Genomic DNA, 16,567 nt, shown 5'->3' on the forward strand with positions numbered 1-16,567 from the left:
TGGGTCCGAACCAAACCCGACCAGTTGATACCCCTAATCTTATCCAGGCTTAACTTGTATTGATCAATGTCAAAAATTTCATTCCCATGAAAATCTGGACTTGGGAAAACATCGCAATATTGTGAAAATTTTAGTTTTCTCAAGAAGGTCTTAGGTAGGGGTGGGCATCAGGCTGGGTCGGCAGAACCCATTTACTAACGGTCAGGCTTTGGCCTGGTTCTTAACGGGCTCGGGTTTGAAGAGCAGCTCATGACCCGGCCAATTTTACCTCAGGGATGATGAGCCCATCAGGCGACTTAGTCTTTGGTGAGGGTTTCCTTGTCATTTAAAAAAAAAGTTGATTTTTATTGCATTATTATCGTGAGAAAAAGTAATGTTTTCAAACTAGATAATACTTTGTAAGTATTGTATTTTGAAAAAAGAGAACACTCTTTTGCACAGCACAGCTGCTCACCACCGTCCATCTGCATAAGAGGTGCACTCAATAAGTAGGTCTGGTTCTGGATCCAGATCTGATTCAGGACATATAGTAAAGTCTTGGATCAAAATTAATATATAATCCAACCCCCTGTGATGCTAGACCCATAGAAACCCTCGATTCTGACCAAAGTCGGACCCTATTTACTTATTTGACTCTGACCCCAACTGGAATATTGAATCCCACATTACTTGTTCCAAATCTGAATTGCTTATTACATAGACCTCATTTTTAATGGACTTATATCCTCCCGAGCTACTTTCAGTTGGATCAGATAAAGATCCAACCCACTTGCACCCCTCAAGATTTTACTATAACCTGGATGACAAGTTTGGGTGTGATTGGTAAAACCGAGTCTTTGACCCGGGGGGGGGGGGGGCGAGGGAGGTCAAGTCGTTGGAGTAACCAAGTTGCATTTGTTTAGTCAAAGTCAAAGTTATGAAAACAAAGTCCAATATGGGCTATGAATTTTCTGAGTTTGGTGGTTGAATGACGAGGAAAGGTGAAAGAAGGAAGGTTCGAAGAAGTTGCCCCAAAGGGAGTTGGTGTAGTGGGGGGTGGGGGCTTCGATTCTCATGGCGCAAGCCAATGCATAGCATAGGCCCCGGGGTCCTAGCCTCGGAGTTTTACACAGGCTGAGTCAGCACGATCAGGTCTTACGCGGTTTCTTGGGATTCTAAACAGCCAAGCATGAACGTAAAGAATGAGGCTGGCATGAAATGTTGGATAATAGGCCCTCGTCTTTTTTATTTGCAATTGTAGGAAGTTTATATGCATCATCATCATCAGGGGTGTAGCTAGGATTCATGTGTGTGTGGTGGTGGGGGGAACAGGGGTGTAGAAAAAAAATTTATTTGTGTGATAGTCAGGGGTTCGGGGGCAGCGCCCCCCGAAAAAAAAAATTGAGATAAAATAAAAAATGGCTACAATTATTAATAAAAATCTATTTCATATGGACAAATCAAACTATTTGCTGCAGTAAGGGCTGGGCTAGGACTGGGCTGGGCTAAAAAATGGATAAAAATCTATTTCATATGGAATCAGGGCAGGGCTAGGACTGGGCTTTTAATTTTTTTTTTTTAACTGTTTGGGGGAGGCAGGGCTGTAGCCCAGTCCTGTCCCCCCTAGCTACGCCCCGATCATGATCATCATCATCATCATCATGAAATTTAAAAAATCTTTTTTTGAAACAACTCAACTTCGTTTTATCATCATCACCATTGATACCTCATTATCATCTTTGTCATCATCTTAGCTTTATCCAATTGAGTGACAATAAGAAACGGTTGTCCTCTGGCCAACAATGGAGGATCAGGTGCAACGTAGTTGTATACTTTTAGTGTGCTGCTGCACCTAATTATCCACCATCTTTGGGATACATCCTATCGGCTGTGGGGTCCAGCATCATTTAGTGGGTGATTTGGTGCAGCATCACACTTAAGGAGCGCAATCACATTGCACATGATCTCATTTCTTGGCCAAGAGAGGTGCACAAATTAAGATCTATGGATGCCATATCGAATCCCACGTTATCACCTTCACCAGTTAGTCCCTCTTAAGGCATGAGAGTTGGTGAACTGCTTAGGGTTTACTTTGTAGAGAGGTGAGCTCATCCAGTGACCCATCTCTGGAAAGGTTTCCTATGGTTAAAAACAAAAAGTGGTATTTAGAGATGTTGGTCACTGTTGATTAATCAAAGCTCAACAAGTGACCAAATAATTGACCAACTCTTCTCCATATAGCTGTGATTAATGGACAATGTTGAAATATGTGAGTGTTTGTCTCTTCCTCCTTATTGCATACCGCACATCTACTTACAATCATCTTGCCCATTTTTTTCACTCGTGTTAACAGTCATCCTAACACTACCATTTTCTGTCAAGGCAGCCTCGGGAAAACCTTTTTTCTGTCAAGTCAGCCTAAAGATTGGATCTGCCTGACCTTCCCATAATCTCTTGGAGGAAACTTATTTTTGTTGCTTCCATGTTATCTTAGCATCTCTATTCAGCTCTCATTTCAGATTTTGCACTTTCATTATGAGCTTCCTGAGCATACGAAGAGTTTGATCATTTACTCTGCATTTTAGGAAAAATACCTGTATCGATTATATCATCAAACTTGATATGAGGGAGACTATGGTACATTACTCATTGGGTATTATGAGGGAGCTCAAGGATAGTTGGTCCCTCTGCACTCCACGAGTCGAACCAGAATTCACACTTCACTCCTGATTGACCATTTAATTCATTCAATCAACCTCATTGCCTTTCCATGCGTGGGATATATAAGCCCCTTTCATCATGATGCACCCACAGTGAGATCTTCGCTAAGCATTTGGCTTCCATAAGATAGAAGACTTGAAACTCGTGTTGCCACTTGCCAAGCTAGTTTGGCTAAATCAGTGATATTAAAGTTCTTCTAAATTTCTAATGTCCAATCCTTCTTCCCATCTAGGAAGGCACACTTGACGCCAACTGATGAGGTGAATATGTTTGTTCTCCTCATTGTCATGCCCAAGTAAGTTTTTCATAATTGTTTTCATCTCTCTAATCACCGGTATCAAAAGCTTAAAACACCCCATCCAATAGTGAAAGATTAAGAAATACTCATGCCACACAAGATTTAACGTGGTTCGGTTCGGTTCAGTTTGTATGAACCTACATCCACGACAACTCTCTCACTCTCTCATCTTTTTTCATTCATACCATTTAGATTTTTATATACAAGCCTTTTACCACTATGGTAATTTTTTAGGCTGGTAATAGGATTTACATTAGTATTGGAACCTTATCTAATTGACGTATTGACGTGAGAGCTTCCTCAATCTCAATGACTTTAGCTGGAAACTTATCCTTAGCTACAACTGAACTCTTTTCCTTAGTTGGATTCCTTCCAATGTTATCCTTTCTCTTATGATAAGAGGAATCCATATTGGTTATATTTTCTTGTTTTACCACAAAATTAGATGGTAATTGATCTTCATTAGATAATGGTAACTTTGGTAAGTCATCCTTCTTATCTGACCTAATAGCCTCCCAACTTAAACTCAAGGTTTTCTTACTAACATTGAGTTTGTAGTACAGTTCTTGAAATCTCTGACTTGAAAGAGGTTTTGTCGAGATATCTGCCAGCTAGTCTATAGATTATATATACGTACTTCACCTCTATCTCCTTCTTTGCAATTTTATCTCTTACAAAATGTAAGTCGATTTCTATATGTTTGCTTCAGTTGTGATACATTGGGTGTCGATTGCTAAATATGAAGCTCTATCATTCTCACACCACACAATAGGAGATATGTTTAACTGGATGCCCAATTTTTGAAGTAAAAAATATACCCATGTGACCTCAGTTGTAGAATTTGCCAGTGCCCAGTATTCAGCTTCAGTACTAGATTTGGAGATAGTTGACTGCTTGCGAGAGCTTCAGGATATTAAATTTGGATCAAGAAATATTGCATATCCTCCAGTTGATTTTCTATCATCTGGGCATCCTGTCCAATCTGATCTGTGTAGACAAATAACATTTGAGTAGATATTTTCTTTAACTAAAGTCCATGGTCCAAAGTGTTTTTCAAGTATTTAAGAATCTTTTTTATAGTTGACCAATGTACGTATGTTGGGGCATGCATGAATTGACAGACTTGATTAACAACAAATGAAATATCGGGTGTAATCATAGTGACATATTGGAGTGCTCCAACGACACTCCTGTAAAGGGTGAGATCTTTAAAGGTTGAGCCTTGAATCACAGATAATATAGGAGATGTAGCCATAGGAGTAGACATTGGTCTTGCTCCTTCCATGGACACACTTAGAAGAAGTTCAATGACATATTTTCTTTGAGACAAAAATATTCCCTCCTTTGGGTATTGTGCCTCTTTGCCAAGAAAGTAGTGAAAAGATCTTAAATCTTTTATTGCAAATTTATGCCCAAGTTTGGTGATACGACTTCGTATTTGACTTTCAGAGCTCTTGGTGACAATTATATCATCAACATATACTAACACTATTAAGATATATTGGTTGGTATTAAAACAAACAATGTATATATCCATGTAAGAAATGAGCTTAGCCTAGAAAACCTATAATGTGTAGAAATGAGCTTAGCCTAGAAAACCAAGCTCTTGGAGACTCTTTAAGCCCATAAAGAGCCTTCTTTAATTTATACACATGAGTTGGACATTTAGAATCTTGAAAACTTGAGGGTTATTCTATATATATACATCTTCTAATATATATCCATGTAAAAAAGCATTTTGAATGTCCAACTGTTGAATTTTCCAATTATTGAAAATGACAATAGTCAATAGTGTCTAAATGATTGTTGGTTTGACTATTGGGATAAATGTCTCAAAATAATATATTCCTTCTAATTGACTGTAGCCCTTGGCTACCAAATGTGCTTTATATTTTTTTAGAGTACCATAAGCTCTTCTTTTTAATTTGAATATCCATTTACATCCAAATAGATGTGACACGTAATGAACTAGAACTAATGACCATGTTTGATTTTTGACGAGAGCTTTGTACTCCGTTTTCATGGCTTCACACCAATTACGATTTTGACATGCTTCTTTAAAATTTACAGGTTCACTCTCTTGAAGGGTCATAATTAGGTATGTCATTGGTATGAGATGCTTAGAAGACAAAATCTTGTAAACTTTTGGTTTTTAGGATCCATCTTGATACCTAGTGATCATATGAAGGGTCTTGACATGTTTATTGGGTGATTCTATGTCATGTGATGAATCAAGTCCATTAGGATTATTTGACTCTATAATTGGATTTGTTGTTCGGCTATTTTCAACTACAAGATTTTGTGGAGTATTTGGATCAAACTCTCTATTTTCTTGTGAAGTCATGAGATCAAGGCTTATAGAAGAGGTTATCCATAATCCATCTTTGGAGCTAGTTTCTTGAATTTTTGGGTTTTGAATTCTTCCTATAGTTTTGAAAAGAAAATTACACTCATAAAAAATCATATGTCATGATATATAAAGCCTTCCAGTATTCAATTGATGGCAATAATACCCATGATGTTGCCGAGTATATCCTAGAAAAAAAACACTTTTCCGACTTGTAATCAAGTTTATGAGACCTATAATCCCTGCGACTCAAGAAACATGTGCATCCAAACACTTTCAAAAAATGGTAATTAAGCTTAACATTTAATAACGTCTCAAGAGGAGTTTTAAAATTCAACACCTTAGTAGGACTACGATTCAACAAAAATATTGTTGTACTAAAAGCATATGACCAAAACCGAGAAGGAACATTGGCTTGAGCCATCATAGAGAAGCCAATATCAACTATGAGTTTGTGCCTTCTTTCAACAACACCATTATGTTCATGCGTGTGTGGGCACATTATACGATGCCTAGTAATATTCTCAACTAAAAAACTTGTAAGGGCTTGGAATTCCTACCCCAATCAAACTGTAAATTTTTAATCTTGTGCCTAGTAATATTTTCTACATATTTTTTTAGTGCCTGAAATACTTGAAACACATCTGATTTCTGTTTGAGCAGATACATCTAGATGTATTTCAAGTAGGCATCAACAAAGGCTACATAATACTTAAAACCATTCTTGCTTACCACAAGGATCGGACCCCACACATCTGAATATATAATTTCTAAAGGCGAATTCACCTTATTAAATGACAAATCAAAAGGTAAACTATGAGCTTTACCCTGCTGACATGCTTCACACACATCATAATATGTCTTTATGATATGGTAAATTATTTACATCAAGAATCATTTGAACTACTCTTAATGCAAGATGGTCAAATGGTTGATGCCATTTCTCCAAGGATGCACACTCTACAACTTGAACTTCTTTAATCGGTGATTCAAGTTCCAACTTGTAGAGGCCCTTCTCGTTTGTTCAGTGTAGGAGTACCTTACCAGTACGTGTCCTTTACAAAACAGTCACTGGGTGAAATTCAAACATGACATCATTGTCAGATGAAAACTTTTGAACATATAGCAAATTTTGGGTAATTATTGTCTCATGGAGAATATTTTTGAGCAAAAACCGATTTTGAAAAATCGTAGAACAAATATTGTCAATATTCAAACCTGATCAGTCTCCATTTTTCACGACATCAGTTCCTTGATATTTCGAGTGCCAAGATGAATTGTTGACGTCATTAGTCACATGGTGGGTGACACCTGAATCAAGATACCAACTCTCATCATTGTAGCTGATTTCTGAACCAAACTGACCAACATGATATGTTTGCGGAGAATAACTCTTTCCATGCAATAGATTAGTATATCGATAGCATGACTTTGCTATATGACCATGCTTCTCACATATTTGGCAAGCCATTTTTATGACTTTTCTCCTTGCTGATTGTTTTTATTATTGAACCAACCTAAACCACAATTACAATTCTCAAACTGATATGCACCGCGGTAGCCATGGCTTATGTTGGCAGCAGGGATAATCTGATCCGATTTGGTTTCTTCATCATCATTGAGACAAGCTTCCTGAATCAGGAGAAGCCCATGAAGCTGGTTTAAAGAAATTGGCTCTTGAGGATCTTCAATCGTTGTTTTGAAAGCTTAATACTTAGCTAAAAAACTCTTAAGAATTTGCATAACCATGTCTTTTTCGAGAACAATTTCTGACAATGGCAAGTTGATGAGCTATGGCCTTAGCTCTCTGAAATAAATCATCTATGGACTTAGTCCCATTTTTTAGATCTTGAAAATGCAACTTCAGTTGCATGATTCTCAACTGAGAATGTGCAGCATAGGACTGTTTAAGAGCAATCTAAACAACATAAGATGTCGACATACCTATGATCTAGCTGTGAACAACTTCATACAAAGATGACAATAACCAATTTAATAAGAGTTTATCGCGTTTTAAGCATTTAACATATTTTGAGTTCATTGCATTAGACTCTTCCTTAACCTTTGGTGGGCAGATTTGCGGACATCAACAAAACCCATAAGGTAGTTGGTAACCACGATAGGAAAAAACTGGGATTCCCACATAGGGTAGTTATCACCATTTAGTTTTATAGCCAAAAAATGATGAAGGATGGTAGGGGTTTGAAACAAAGGATGAGAGGCAGAAATACCAAGAGTGGTGTCTGACATCATGCCTGCTGAAGACGATGATGAACTTGACGAATCCATCACTGGTAACTCTGATACCATGAAAGATTAAGAAATACTCATGCACACTAAGACTACACAAGATTTAACGTGGTTCGGTTCAGTATGAACCTACATCCACGACAACCAACTCTCACACTCTCTCATCCTTTTTTGTATTGGAACCTTCTCTAATTGACGTGAGAGCTTTCCCAATCTCAATGAGCATAGCTGAAAACTTATCATTAACTGCAGTTGGACTCTTTTCCTTAGTTGGATTCCTTCCAATGTTATCCTTTCTGCTATGATAAGAAGAATCAATATTGGTTATCTTTCCTTGTTTTACCACAACATTAGATGGTAATTGATCTTTATTAGATAATGGTAACTTTGGTAAGTCGTCTTTCTTATCTGACCTTCTAATTGATAGAACTGACTCAATTAGGGTAATTTTGGATGCCATGGATAAAAATTTTTGCTCCAATATTTTAGTCTTGATTTGAACTTCGATATTAGTTTCTTGCAGTGCACTTTTTTTAATGCATCTTTAATCAAAGAAAGACCCAAGTGTTACAAAGGCAGTTTTCCTTCTTTCCAGCTGCTCCATGAGCTTATCACCTGCATATGATGACTAATAACAATACATATCACTCTGATAATCACACTGATCCAGCCGTTGAAGATAAAGTTGAGATATGCTCGAAACAACTTTTAGCTGTAACCAAATCCTCTCTAGCTGGTGATTCGGTAAACCATTTGAATTTCTGTTGTACGGTTGAAGGAGATAAACTCTGTAGCAGTGGCTATAAGTATTGTAACAAGCATAAAAAAAATAATAAGAAAAGAAACTACCTTTTCACCATGGACGTAGGCACCAGGCCTAACCACGTAAAACCTCTATGTGCTTTTCTTATATGGTATCAGAGCCTAAACGACCTTTATTATCTGCCCGATTCAGCCATGGCTTCTAGCAATACCACTACGTTCCCATATCCAGCAACTCTTAACGTTGCTAATTTTGTATCGATCAAGCTGTCCCACAATAACTACCTTTTGTGGAAAATGCAATTGATGGGGCTTATCGAGTCTCAAGACCTGCAAGGCTTCATCGATGGGTTACTTCAGCAACCTGCAAAGCAGATTACCAATGCTGATGGGCTAGGTCAACCAAATTTCAAATATGCTGCGTGGAGAAGGTCTGGCAGACTCCTACGTGGTTGGATTATCGGGACTCTGACCGAAGAAGTCCTCGGCTTCGTTGTGGGCCTGGAATCAGCGGCTCAAGTATGGACTACACTCGAGCAAAATTTTTCTTTTGACTCACAAGAAAGGGAGTGTTTCTTGATTCAGAAAATGCAAACCCATAGAAAGGGATCCCAGAGCATGAGCGAATACGTCACTTCTTTAAAAAATATATATGACGAATTGGCAGCGATTGGAAAATCGTAATCGGATGAACACAAGGTGTTTTCTCTCCTAAATGGATTAGGAAATGACTATGAGTCATTCATTACCACTATGCTTAAACCTCCCGTTCCAACTTACAGTAGGCTCATTGCCTTACTACAAGGCCATGAAACAAGAAAAAATTTGAATCCTACTAGACTTAACGCTAACCAAAATATGCGTTTTATAGTAAAAAAATAGGGGCGTGGATACAATAACAACAAGCATGGTTGCTATAATCAGTTCTCATCAAGAGGTCGTGTTTTTTCTCAAGTCAGTACTCAATCTTCTCGACAGCAACAACAGCCAGAAAACTCCAACTATCAAAATGACAAGAAATCAGGAAATAAAGACAAAGGTGTAACCTGTCAGATATGCAACAAGCTGAATCACTCGACAATCAAATGCTACCACAAATTCAACCAAATGTACTAGGCCTCTGACGTGCCATAAGCTCTTGCCTCAATAACCATTGCAAATCATCAGGATGAATCTTGGTTTCCAGATACAGGAGTAAGCACCCACATTACTGCTAATTCAAGTAATCTTTCTCACGCGCATCCATACCTTGGTTCTGAAAAAATAATGGTTGGCGATGGCAACAAGCTTAAAACTACTCACATTGGAACAACCTCACTCAAAACCGACAAAGGTGATCTTACTCTTGACAATGTTTTAGTCGTACCTCAAATGAAAAAGAATCTTATATATGTCAGTCAGTTATCTTCAAATCGTGACTTAATGTTTGAATTTTATGCTACTCATTTCATCATAAAGAACATGACGACTCTGAAGACGCTAGCATGGGGTCATAGAGAAGGAGATCTCTATGTTTTGAAGCAAGAAAATAAAGAAGCATATTTTTCCAATAGGCAGCAGGTGACTGATCTTGATTCCTGGCACCGACGTCTCAGACACCCGAACATGAAAATAGTCCAATATTTGCATAAGAATAATTTTATTCTCAGTTCCAAAAATAAAAGTTCAGGCATTTGTTCTAGTTGTGCTATCGCAAAATCGTGCAAACTTTCATTTAAAGAGTCTTCTTCCCATTGTGATGATCTTTTTCAACGAATTCATTGTGATTTATGGGGTCCTGCCCCTATGGTGTCTGGTCAAGAATTTAAATATTACATGGCACTCGTTGATGATTGCTCACGGTACACTTCGATATACCCTTTAAAAGCAAAATCTGATTTTTTCAAACGTTTTCAAGAATTTCATCAAATGCTTGTCACTCAATTCCACAAAAAATATTCAAAGTTTACAATTAGACGGAGGAGGAGAATTCGTTGGAACCGAGTTTCAAACTTTTTTGAAGAATCATGGCATACACCATAGCAAGTCATGTCCCCCCACACTAGAACAAAACAGTCGAGTTGAGAGGAAACACAGACATATAGTCGAACTCGGCCTCAACATGATGTTTTATGCTATTGTTCCTTTGAAATTTTGGGTTGAGGCTTTTTTCATTGTTGTATGGTTAATAAATAGGCTGCCCACTGAGATTCTTGGCATGCGGTCTCCCTATGAAAGAATTTTCTCCAAGCCACCCAATTACTCCTACATGAGAATTTTTGGATCTAGGTGCTACCCTCACCTACAGGATTATGCGAAGCACAAGTTTGATTTTTGAGCCTTGCCATGTGTGTTTTTTGGCTATAGTGATATTTACAAAGGATACAGGTGTTTGCATCCATCCAACAGGCGTGTTTACATAAGCCAGAATATGGTCTTTGATGAGAGCAGCCTGCCTTTTCAACTAGACCAACATGGGATACATCATGGTCGTATTCAACCAAAACTTAGTTTTTTCACTGAATGGATGAATCTCCCAGAACTTGAAGTTGATCACAGTCAGCCCACATTATTGATACTCGTAATGTTAGCAGCCCTGATGAACCACAAACCGCGCCTAACCCCGCCTCATATGCTCATGAACCCACTGAAGACCACACCATTGATAACCCTTTGTCGCCGCTCCTTACCAACATCCATCCTATGACCACTAGAGCCAAGGATGGCGTAGTTAAACCTAATCCCAAGTACTTCTTGGCCTCCTTGGATATCCCCTCTAAACCAAAAAATTTCAAAGTTGCCTTACAAAACCCCAAATGGTATGCTGCCATGTCTGAGGAAATGTGTGCTTTACATATCACACATACATGGGATTTAGTACCCAAGGCACCACATATGAATGTTGTCGGGTGTAAATGGGTGTTTAAAACAAAGCTAAAAGTCGATGGCACTCTCGAGCATCTCAAAGTTCGCCTTGTAGCCAAAGGCTACACCCAACTTCTCGGAGTCGACTACCTCGAAACCTTCTCTCCTGTTATAAAGCCTACTACTATAAGAATTGTTATCTCTCTTACTCTCTCTCAGGGGTGGCCCATTTAGCAATTGGATATCAAGAATGCTTTCTTACATGGTTTTTTAGAAGAACCCGTGTACATGGAGCAACCTCACGGATTCACTGACTCCAACAAACCCGATCATGTCTTTCGGCTCAATCAGGCCCTATACGGCCTCAAACAATCTTCCCGAACATGGTTTGACAGGTTTAGTTCTTTTCTCCTACAATTTGGATTTTTTTGTAGCGTGGCAGATTCCTCTCTTTTCATATGTCACATTTATGCCGGCACCATTTACCTTCTCCTTTATGTTGATGATATAATCATCACCAGAAGCAACTGCCATTATCTTCAAACTGTTATCTCTCTGTTAAGCAGCGAGTTCGCTATGAAAGGCTTAGGGTCACTACACCATTTTCTTGGAATACATGTTCAATCGTTTTCTAGAGGATTGTTCCTTAATCAGACCCGTTATGTTTGAGAGATCCTTGACCACACTCAGATGGCTGACTGTCGCCCTATCTCTACACCGATGGTTGCTTGGTCCAAACCGCCAGCGGCTGCTCCTCCCTACGATGACGTTCGATTTTTTCAAAGCATTGCTGGGAGCTTACAATATCTTACTTTCACCAGGAAAGATCTATCATATAGTGTCAACTACATTTTCCAATTCATGCATGCTCCCATGCAATACCATTTTCAGCTTGTTAAAAGAATTCTCTGGTATATCAAAGGGACCTTGCATTATGAAATTTGGTTGTTATCTCACAACTCTACCGTCCTATGCAGATTTTTCGATGCTGCTTGGGCTGGATGCCCCCTCACCCGAAAATCAACTACCGAATATTGTCTTTATCTTGGTGGCAATTGCATTTCATGGAGTTTCAAACGACAACTGACGGTTGCCAGATCTAGCTCCGAAGTCGAATATCGGGCACTTGTATCCACCACGACTGAAATTATATGGGTCACCTTTTTGCTTCGAGATCTCAGCGTATACATCGTTCAACCCCCGGTTATCTTCTACGATAATCTATCTGCATTGTACATGACTGTGAATCCTGTGTTTCACAATCGCACCAAACATATCGAAGTTGACTATCATTTTGTTCGGGAAAAAGTTGCTCAAGGCCAACTGGAAACTCACTTCGTTCCTTCCACCGATCAAGTTGCTGACATATTCACTAAACCTCTTGCTAAGGCCTCTTTTCACCCGCTCCGCATCAAGCTTGACCTCTCCATTCTTCCGCCGACCAGCTTGACGGGGGGTAATAACGATATACATCACTTCGATAATCACACTGATCCAGACGTTGAAGATAAAGTTGAGATATGCTCGAAAAAACTTTTAGCTATAACCAAATCCTCTTCAGTTGGTGATTCAGTGAACCATTTGAATTTCTGTTGTACTGTTGAAAGAGATAAACTATGTAGCAGTGGCTATAACTATTGTAAGAAGCATAAAGAAAAATAATAAGAAAAGAAACTACATTTTCACCGTGGATGTAGGCACCAGGCCGAACCACGTAAAACCTCTGCATGCTTTTCTTATAATGACTACTAACATAAAATGATATAAGAGCCGATTATTTTAGCATTTTACTAAGGGAGATCGGGGATGCGACAGGGTGGAGGTGGGCTGGGGGACAAGGTCTCCACCCCCAACCCGTCTCAAAATTCTGCCCTTCATCCCTGCTTTCATGCCCGCACGGGTTTTGATTTTAACCTCCATCTCTGCCTTAATCCCTGTTTCATATTTTCATCCCCGGTCCAAGCGGGGCGAGGCGGGGCCCCATTTTCTCTCAGCCCACTGTCATCTATAAAAAGTATTTTAGCATTTTACTAGTGAAGATCAGAGACTCGGCAGAGCGGGAGAAAGCGTAAGTCCATCCCTGCCTCCATCCCCACACGGGTTTTAATTTCAACCTCCATCCCCATTTCATGTCCTCCATCCCCTGCCAAAACAAGGGGAGGCATGGCAGGACCCCGTTTTCCCCCGGTCCACTGTCATCCCTACCTCATTCTGATTGTTGTGCCAAGTGACATTGTTGTCCCTCTGACTGAGCTCCAACATACCACACACCAAGATTATTTTATTAAATTGGTCTTGATCTGGGTGGCTAACTGTAGACCCTTTATGCTCTAACCGAGATCGGGTGGTATTCCAGTCCCCCCATAATCAACCACCGAATATCTATTGGACGTTGTTACATAGGTATTTAGAGATATTCATGATCCAATAAGCAAATAGTCAGAACAAGTGGTGTTTGGAATGATACAATGTGCAGGAGACATTTGTAAAAAGGAATTCATTTTTGTGTATGAAAGCAGGAATTCATTTTTGCGTATGAAAGCAGGATATGAATGTGAATTATATTATTTATAATCCTATGTTTTTTTCTTTTAATGACCTGAAACCTTCTTAGGGACATAGTTCACTGAATGGTTATATGATAAGAGCATATGAATATGAATTATATTATAATCCAATGCTTTTTTGGTTGTGGGCTTTTTTTAAAACAGTCCCTGTCTTATTGGATATTTGCAAAGTAGTTCTTGACTTAATAGATTTTGTAATCGGTCCCTGCCTTTTCATTAACCCTTACAAATTAGTCCTTGAGGTTAACAGCCATTTAAAGGCAAGCAAATTAGCAGTTCTACCCTCGCAGTTGGACCATTTTGCAAAAACTGAATAAGACAAGCACTAACTTGTAAAAAAATGAGTAAAAAAATACTGTCATTGAGAATCATTTTGCAAAACACAAAATAAAGCCGACTGATTTGCAAAAAAAAAAGAGAACAGCTTTCAGAGGGCATAATGCTATTTTTGTTGATATATAAACATGGTCAACGGTAACCGTGGTTAGCTTGGCGCCAACGTCACAGAAAAACTATTTTGCACGAACAGTGCAAAAGGAAGGTGTTCAATTTGCAAAATCTGATAAGGTAGGGACTATTTTGTAAATCACCAATACTATAAAAACTATTTTACAAAAATACTTTTTTTTTCAATAACATGAAAACCAAAACCTCTGTTGGGACAAAGGTCACTTAATGGTTCCAATCAGAGTTACCTGTCGGAAAAGCAATGAAGGAAAAGCAGGAAGCGAGGCACTTTCAAAATTTTAAAAAGAAAAAAGCGTGAGTCGATAGAAGTGAACTAGGAATCATCTTAGAAGAGAAGCGAACCGGAAGCGAGCGAGAAGAGAGAAAAGAAAGAAAAACAAAAATGAAAACACAAGAAGAAGAAGAAGAAGCGAGTTTCCCCTAAATGGAAAGCGTGCTTCCCAATCTTTTTTGGCGCTTCTCAGTACGTTTCAGAAGTGTCACATTTCACGCTTTGAGAAAGTATGCTTCCCCATGTCCTATGGCGATTTCGATAACCCTGGTTCTGACTAATGTTGTTAGTATCGATATCGGTCCTGAATATTGATTCTCAAGTGATCGGAATTGGCTAAAAAACAATTAAAAAATATTTTATGTCAATAATAACATGACACATTTTAAAACCATTAAAATAATATTAAAATTAATAATAATTAAAAAATTTAATTTTAAGTAATTTTTATATTTATTAAAAAATAGCCCATTCAGGTTAGTATCATATCGATTTTTTACCCATACAATAAGTATTGGCCGATACTGACAACATTGGTTTAGACACCCTACGAAGTAAAACTTCCGGTGATTGCCGATTGGAAAAAAGGAAAAACTTTTGGTGAGTTAGTCGGCCTCCGAGCATTACAGGGATCCACTTTGATAAAACAATGGGATGAGGGAACTTGATCTTTGTTGTTTTTACTTGGACACCTTTCACAAGTTCCCGCTGTCTAGACCTTCTAATTCCACGGGGCTAAAATCTTACCTATTAGTTTCTTTAGCTACACATGTTTGCTTTATGTTGTCATAAGTTGGAGATATAAGCCGTTTTAAGAAGTATATTTGACTTCATATCCAAATAGATTAGGTTTAGTACCATTCATTTATTTATGATTAACATGAAATTAGTACTTAAATGGGTAACTTGAAAAATAAAATGTACTCAAATGAAAAAAATATTTGATGCAAAATCAAATTCAAACCATGATTTTGTTTGCTGTGGATTCAATTAGGTGGTAATTTTTGCATCAAATACTTAGTGCTATTATTTATTTATTTTTGAAAGAGAGGATAATAGGAATTCAAGTAGGGATGGCAGTGGATCGGGAAAAAATCGGGATCCATCTGAACCCGCCCCATTTGGGGTGGGGATAGAGGATGTGAAATGAGGAATGGGAAGGGGACGGTGGTGAAAATTAAAACCCGTGATGGAGTTGTGGTGGACTTACTCTTTCTTCCTCCCTTGTTAATAAAATTACTAATATACTTTTAATATTTTATAAAATAACATTTAAATCTCTTATATATATATTTGTTTCCTATCCCTAAGTTTCACTACCTTTTTTCTCTCTTCTCTCCTTCTACTAACTGGTCTAAGGGATCCATTCGAACCCGCTTCATTTGGAGCGGGAAGCAGAACATGAAAATGGATAGTAGGGATGGGGGGTGAAGAGCTTGTTCCCCGCACCTGACTCGGTCAACTGCCATCCCTAAATTAAAGCCATGTCACAAGGACACGGTCAAAGGGACGCCAAGACATTTTTGTCTAGTGTACGAGAGCACGTGACGTAGTCATGACGATCACATAAATGGATGTCTGACCTCTAATACTACGGGTTTATGAGAGCCCCTTTTGACTTTGAATCTTTTTTATTGACTTTGAATGTTTGATTTGAACTTGTTAAATGAGAAAGTATTCTTTTTCACTCCTCCCACTTTCCAAACATGCTTAATAAAATGAAGTTATTGGCAAAATAATAATCATTACTTTAGGTGGAACCATTGGTAAGAACACAAAGCCCTATTCTTTTCATCTATTTTGGGCAGGCCTATTATATTATATATATAATATAATATGTATTATATAGAATATTATGTTATATATAATGTATTATAATATATATTATGTTGTATATATATATATATATATATGGGCAGAGCCAGCCTGGTTGGGGCCGAGCTGGGCCACTCATATGTGTCCAAGGCCCTTAATATATGCCACAGTCAAAGTCATAGGTGGTCAAATCCACATTCAATTCCTGTTGCATTGACTAAGGCCCTACCATAATCAATGTTTGA

This window comes from Nuphar pumila, chromosome 14 (genome assembly GCF_984573655.1).
Source record: "Nuphar pumila chromosome 14, dmNupPumi1.hap1.1, whole genome shotgun sequence".
Taxonomy (NCBI): Eukaryota; Viridiplantae; Streptophyta; class Magnoliopsida; order Nymphaeales; family Nymphaeaceae; genus Nuphar; species Nuphar pumila.